The sequence below is a fragment of the Hipposideros armiger genome, unplaced genomic scaffold (assembly GCF_001890085.2).
Source record: "Hipposideros armiger isolate ML-2016 unplaced genomic scaffold, ASM189008v1 scaffold_937, whole genome shotgun sequence".
NCBI lineage: Eukaryota > Metazoa > Chordata > Mammalia > Chiroptera > Hipposideridae > Hipposideros > Hipposideros armiger.
In genome coordinates, this window is record NW_017732287.1 from 97,518 (window position 1) to 104,563 (window position 7,046).

At 47.2% G+C, this 7,046-nt stretch overlaps 1 long non-coding RNA gene across 1 annotated transcript; it reads right to left on the reverse strand.

Annotated features, from left to right (window-relative positions):
* Nucleotides 1–2,795: 2,795 nt before the first annotated feature.
* LOC109375366 (uncharacterized) lies at nucleotides 2,796–7,046 on the reverse strand. The gene is made up of 3 exons (XR_002122558.1): nucleotides 5,955–7,046; nucleotides 5,522–5,627; nucleotides 2,796–5,437 (listed from the first exon to the last, which is right to left on the reverse strand). It is a non-coding gene; the product is annotated as an uncharacterized LOC109375366 (long non-coding RNA).

The window sequence follows — 7,046 nt, forward strand, 5'->3', positions numbered from 1 at the left end:
AGGACCCTGACATTTTTGAAGGGTCCAGGCCAGTTGTTTTGTTTCCTCACAGATTTCAAAATGCCCCTAAGATTATACCTCTCACCACGTTGTTACCAAACTCTCTTCTCGTCCAGACTCAGGGGAGGGACTCTTAGCAGGGCCTTGTAAAACCTTAAATAAACTACATGAACAAATTCCACTTTGACCACTATCTTGTTAAAATTCCTTAAAAAAGTTAACTCGTTGGGCTCAAAGTATCTTAACAAAAGCCAGGCTGTACTTCTCCCAGTATTCACTGTTCCTCAAAGGGTTTTATGTGCTGTTTAATGATTTTTCACAAATAGTTTTTCTTGCCCTTAAAGTTGGATTAATTGAATTTTAATTCAGTAGGATCACCCTCTGAAAAAAGGAACACTGGCCATACAGGTTGACTTAGGGCTGCGAGACCTAATTAAGGCCTTTTTCAAGCAGAGTGGGATTTGAAGGGTGGAAAATCCAGCCATGCAGCACCCTGAGCTCACCTCTATTTTGGATCATAATGAAAAAGTCCCCTTTTCCTTCTCAGCAAAGGAAAACCTGGATGGCGTGCGAAAGGAAGCCAACCACTGTAGCTGTCTCGGGCTCAATCTTTATACCCTCTCCCATCCCTGCCCCTCTCCAATCTCATAAAGCTGTGAGCCAGAGGTCTCCAAAGATTTGCTCCCCACCCGCCCTCCCTGTGCAGATGGATTACTCCCCAGCTCAGCACTGCAGTCCACCCTGCATTGCACCAGATGCAGCTCAAGCACTAACAGCTTCTCGCCTCTGTAGTTCATCTCCGGACCCCAACTGGTTCTTTCCAACTGGCCTTTTCACTGTTGCCTGTAACACCCGAAGTTGTCTGCAACCACTTCTAGTCTCCCAGATTCCTCCCTTCCCAGGGTTCAGTGCGAATGAAAGGCGCAATAATTAAATGGGAATAGAAAGCTGAGTTTCTCAATTTGGACAATGTGCCATTTTCAGAAAGGGAAACTTGGCTGCCTTGGTGCTTTCCTTATTGGGTTGTTTTGAGAGTGGTGTTAAAGACGGGTGCTGGAATCTAAATAGACAGAAAACCAAGAGCAGAAAATTTTTCAAGAAACCACAGCCCTGGCTTCTGAGGAGAGGTCCTTCAGCTTGGCGTGTGCGTGTGCGTGTGCGTGTGTCACACAAATGAAAATAATGGGCTGTCTCCCCGTAAAAATGCATCTTCACTATCAAGAAATAATCAGATAGATCCGGGCGGAGGAAATTCCTCCAAGATCACTGGCCTGGAGCCCTCAAAACTATCAAAGTCATGAGGGACCAAAAAAGCTGGGGGAATGTTGTAAACTAAAGTTCGATGCTGGACCAAGACAGAAAACGGCAATAAAGGGCATTTTGGGGCAACTGAGGAAATTTAAATACAGACTGTGTATAATTAAATACAATTATTATATCAATGTTAACTTTCTTTTTTTAAGGAGGGCCCAGCTCACAGTGGCCCATATGGGGATTGAACCAGTAACCTTGGCGTTATTAGGACCATGCTCTAATCAACTGAGCTAGCAGGACACCCCAATATTAACTTTCTTGGGAGTTATTGTTACGGTTATATAGAGAATGGCCCTGTTCTTAGAGATATAGGCTAAAGTGTTCAGTGGTGAAGAAATGTGTCCACATTTTAGTCTCAAAAGTTTGTTAAAAAAATACACACACACACACACACACACACACGGAGTTTAATAGTTTTCAAAATGAAAGGTTGGAGGTGAAAATTCAGAAATCTAATTCATAGTGCTTTCTAGAGAATATAGGAAATAAATAGTGACTCATTCTCCCCTTCCCCCAAATAACCCAGAAAACATGCCGTATTGCCATATTGTACATGGTCTTTCTGGAGAGTCACAATTGCTAAGGCCCTCTGTGGACCCCACATCACCATAGAGTCTGAGAACGGAGACTTCCCAGACAAATGACCACTTGCCTATCAAATTACAGACCACTCTCCCTCCAGGCACCTAAGATTTCTGCAGTGTGACAGAGACCTTCTTTCCTAGTTTTAATGATTTGGAACTTGTCCCCTATTGTCCAGTCACCTGCAGCAGCCTTCTGCTCCTCTCCACCTGTCCACTTGAAATGACACTTCCTCAATGAAGCCCTGTTTGAATTCTTGGGTCCTTGCCTCCTGTTTGGCTTGGAGCTCTGTAGGTTGGACTGTGCGCTCTCACCTTGACTTCTGCCCTGTGGTGTATGTGGCAATGTGCCTTGCCCACAGCATGCACCTTGATGGAGTTTAAAAATTGGATATTGGGACATGCAATGAGGGTTTTACATTTTGTCAACTTAAGAAATATTTATTAATGACTTGTAGTGAATTAACACATTTCCCTGGCGCAATTATAACATCAAACCTTGTCCCTGACTTTCATTTAGGCGCTTCCAGTTTAGTTGTGAGAGGAGACAAACATCCTAATAATTAGCTGAGATAGTATTTGTTTTCACTATTTCTCAAAATGCAGAGGCAGGAAAATACATAAGCCTCAGAACACTATGAAAAAGGTAGCCAGCTTTTCCTTTCACCTACAAATAAAGTAAAATAAAGAAAATGAACCAAAATAGAGATAAAATGAATAAAATGAAATTTAAATTTAAATAATGTAATAAAGAGGAAAAAAATAAAGGGAATTATGAAATAAAATTAGGAAAATGGATATGAAATGAAGTAAAATAAAGGGGAATAAACGAAATGAAAACTAAATAAAATAACTAAAAGAAAGTAAAATAAATAAAAGTAAACAAATATTATACGTAAAATGAAATTAATCCAACACCGTAATCATTGAAAGAATCTGAGTAGTCTATTTGTTGGGCAGGATGAGTTTTTCCTCCTGCATCTTTGGGCCCCCGGGTGTCGGCCAGAGGTAAAGCTCAGCTGTAGGAAATGCTGGGTCTCCAATGCGCTTCACCCCTCAGATGCGGGTAGGTTTCCAAGCCAGTACATGTGGAGCCCTGCTGGGGAGAAGGGGCGCTCCGGGCTGGATCACATCCCCGCTCTTCCGGGGCTCGTTCACCGAGCCAGCCGACCGTGCGGCCGGTAGGTGGCGCTCTGGGTCCCAAGGCCCACGAGCGGCCCCACGGATCAAGTCCGCCTGCCGCAGCCCGCGCTGCCAGGATCGCCACTTGAAACCCGCGCATCTGCGCTCCGGCCGCCTCTTAACCCTTTGGGGCTGAGTGTCTCCCCTCTCCGCGCCGCTAACCTGTGGTCTCTCGGCTGCTCACTCAGAGGATGACCCACGTAACTGTTAGTTTGGAGGCCCTGCAAAGTGTCACATCAAACGCCGGGTTCTTGCCACAAGAACATAAATGTGAAACTGGACATCCAACTCCTTGATGGAGTAAGTTATTTCATATAAAATAATTGAAAGTGTTAAGTAACACCTTGAAATTGGAGTTAAAAAAAATCACCTGCCTGGTGTCTCAGGGGAAAGATATTGAGAAAGTTTCCCAATAGGCTACCAGTAGCCTTAGCGGGGATTAAATAAATAATGGCAGAGGACATTTGCAGACGGTCTTTCCATCAGTCCCAGAAGTACCCAGTAAAGCTGGGCTGGGGGGAGGGGAGGGGTGGGGGTGGGGATGGAGACAAGGGGCCGCTCACATGCAAATGCAGCTGTGACAATTCGGCCGGGTGCCTCCAAGCCTCTGGGAGGCCGAAGCAGGAACAAAGCATTAGCATTTTCTACATGTGAAAAGCCCGCATTCCTGGGCCTGGAGGCCGCGAGGGCGCAGCCCCCTGTCCCCATTCACACTCCGGACCACACAGAGCGCTTCTTGCTCGAAGGTTCGTTTCAGCTTTTCTTTTGACCCCAGCGATGCATACGAAATGTAGATATTTCCCTAAACGCCGGCTTTGACATTTAATGCGATCCTAAGTAGTCTGAAATGTGGACCGGATTAGGACGAGGCTTGGGGCCCACAGGGACACTTGGCCAAATCCTCCTAAATCCTCCAGGACAATTGTTTGTCACCACACGGATCCCCTTTGCCCCAAATGAGGGGGCTAATGAACTTTGCTGCCTCCTCCCGTGGCACCCCCACTCCAGCCCTAGCGCCTGCATTTCTGCCGTTCTTCCCAGAGAGAAAAGGAAGCTGAATGTGTAAATTATTTGCTTTGTGTACATATGGGTCTGGTTACTTGAGGCTGAGCCTGCTGACTCTGACCAGTAACCCACTCATGCTGGAACCACTGTTTAACTCTTACTTGATAAGGCTCAGAGGGTCAAGGATGCTGAGGCCAGGAGAACTCTGGGATTATGTTGACAGGACATCCCTACCTTGAAAGTAGTTGTTCTGGTGGCATGTGCCAGGCCTAGAAAGAAAACATCATCAAAAACTCCGTGTGGCAGATTTTGTTGTTCATCTAGAACAATCCACACACTGTAATGCACAGCCCTATCTTCAAAATATTCGCAATCCAGGAAGGGGACAAAAACAGCTGACATAAGATCAGAACGTACAGAGTGCCTGCAAGTTTGCCAGGTTACCGTGGGGCTCAACAAAAAAGCTCAGCAGCCCAGAACATGCCCCCCCCCCCAGTAAGCATGCGTGTCATGAATGAAGAGTTGGGCATATTGAGGAATCTACTTGCAGGTTAAGGACACGGAAAGGCAGTGTGAAGTGGGCAGGATGTGGACACACTGAGACTGGAAGGAAGTTCTAGGGCATGATGGAGACTGAAGCAAAGCCCCATGGGTAGGGAAATGGTGACGCCTTTTGGGAGATGGCAGAGAATCCAGTTTGGGTGTAAGGGAGATCCGGATAAATAGAAGCGAAGCAGGGAGAGTGAAGCAGTTACCATGAAGAGACCTCGGGCAGGAGTCAGAGCTGCGCTGTAGGCAGTCACAGATGTGAGAGGTTCAAAGGGTGGGAGAAGGGACCAAGGGCAGGGAAACGTGGGCTGCTTGTCATCACAGAAGGGCCTAGGCAAGGTAGTAAGAACGGGATGAGACCATAAGATACCAGTATTTACTGAACAACTATGCACCAGACACTGGACATACCCATAGTAATTTACCTCAAGGAGCCCCTGCTCCCTACCACCCACCCACCATGTTACCTCCACAATGTCAGTGGTTCAGGAAATCTCCGCTTTGGTATCCTTTATATTCCAGTGAAAATTATGGAGTTCCCTTTTGAACATGTGGAGTCCCAGGCACAGCCAGCAATAACCACAAGGACCAAGCCCCTACACTTCATTACAACCCTGTGAGGTAGGTAGTTAGTATCATTTTACAGGTGAAGAAACTGAGGCACAAGGAAGCAAAACAACTTGTTCCAGATCGAACTTGTCCCAGTGAGAGCGCCAAGATTTGAAGCCAGTCAGAGTCTGGCTCCAGGGTCCACGATGCCATCATTTTTCTCCAGGTGGCTTCCAAGAAGGGGAATGGATGGGAGACTGACAGAGGGAACAAAGAGTGTACAGACAGGGTGACGGGGCTGAGCAGGTCCTTTAGGTAACACAAAGGGCAGAAGAACTCACCTGCATTAAATGTCTACCAGGTGCGCTTTGCAGTCATCTCATTTTAATCCTCACATTGGGCCCTGAGGAAAGGTGCGCCCACATTTTGTAAACCAGTCAAAAAACCCTGGAGAGATCAAGTCATTTGCTCAAAGTCACTTGGGTTGAGGAAGGGGCAGAGCTCCCAGCTAATGAGTCAGATAAGGGACAGTAAGTGGTGGAAGCATCAGTCAGGGCACGTGATGACCGGTGCTGGAGGGTGAGCAGGGCTGAGGATGTGCAGGCAGCTGGAAGGGGGTCAGGAGTGGACACTGACTAGTGGTTGCTGAGCTGAGAGGTATGTCAAGGACATGGCTAGGGCAGAGCTCTGTGGGGGGTAAGAGCCAACGGGCAAAATGGAAGACTGCCCCAGCTCTTCCGAGGGTTCATGCCTTGCAGTTTTGGGGATACCTACAATCACATTCTCAGCAGGGCTGTGCAAGGATCCCTGAGGTGAGTTTTGCCCCATTTTGCAGATGTTGCAGCTGAATGGGTAGTGGAGTTCCAACAGAAGCGAATGGGGCTCTTCTTAGAATTCACACCCCCATCAGAGATGACGCCATCCTTTGAGGTCGGTGCCCACAGCACCCACACCTGCTGAACTACAGAAAACCATATACAATAGAAGTGATGTATCAGGAGACACACACACACACACACACACACACACACACGGAAAATTGGGGATGGAGGTAAAACTTTAGAGAAGTGGCTTTTAAAATCTTTTAACATAGTTAGGATTACCTCACATAGTAGGTGGTGTTAACAAATGGGGGCGGGAAAAATAGGTGGGAAGAAACCTTCCTGGCTGACACAACCAGTAGGAACAGTACCGGAGGTGAAAAGCTTACATTTAATGTGCTGGGATCTGCCAAGGGTGGGCTGTGGAAGGTGAAGCCGGGCTGTGGGAAGGTTAATTTGCCAACAAGGTATCGGCTCTAGTCCTCAGGCTGGGAAAATTTCACTGGGCTGTCCCAGTAACTGCAGCAGACACTGTTCGCGACTTGCCGTCTTTCCCAGCCTTCCCTGCAGCTACGGATGGCTACATTCTATCCCTGGAAATTAGGACGCCTCTGTCCTATCCCTGGAAATACTGATTTCAGAGATCTAGGGTGTGACCTGGGCAATGAGATGACACAGGAGATGCAAAACGAGGCCTGCTGGGGTTTCTGGGAAAGCTGTGTTTCTGATAGTCTCCCATTGAGACAGGCTGCCGTGGCTCTCTTTCTTGCCTTCAGTGTAGATGCAATGCTGGAACGTCCTGTGACCGTGGGGACAAAAGCCCACATGCTAAGGAGATTGGCGTGGAAAAACAGAGCCAAGTCCCTGATGGCATCGCTGAGAGCCAGAACCAGGGTCCACAGGTAGCTGCCTACGTATCCCCCTTCTCAACTGAGAGAACAAAACCCTTCCTTTAAACCATGGATCCTTTCCTTGCTACTTGCAGTCCAATGTATTCTTTTTTTTTAAAAAGATTTTATTGGGGAACAGCTTTGGGGAACCAGGA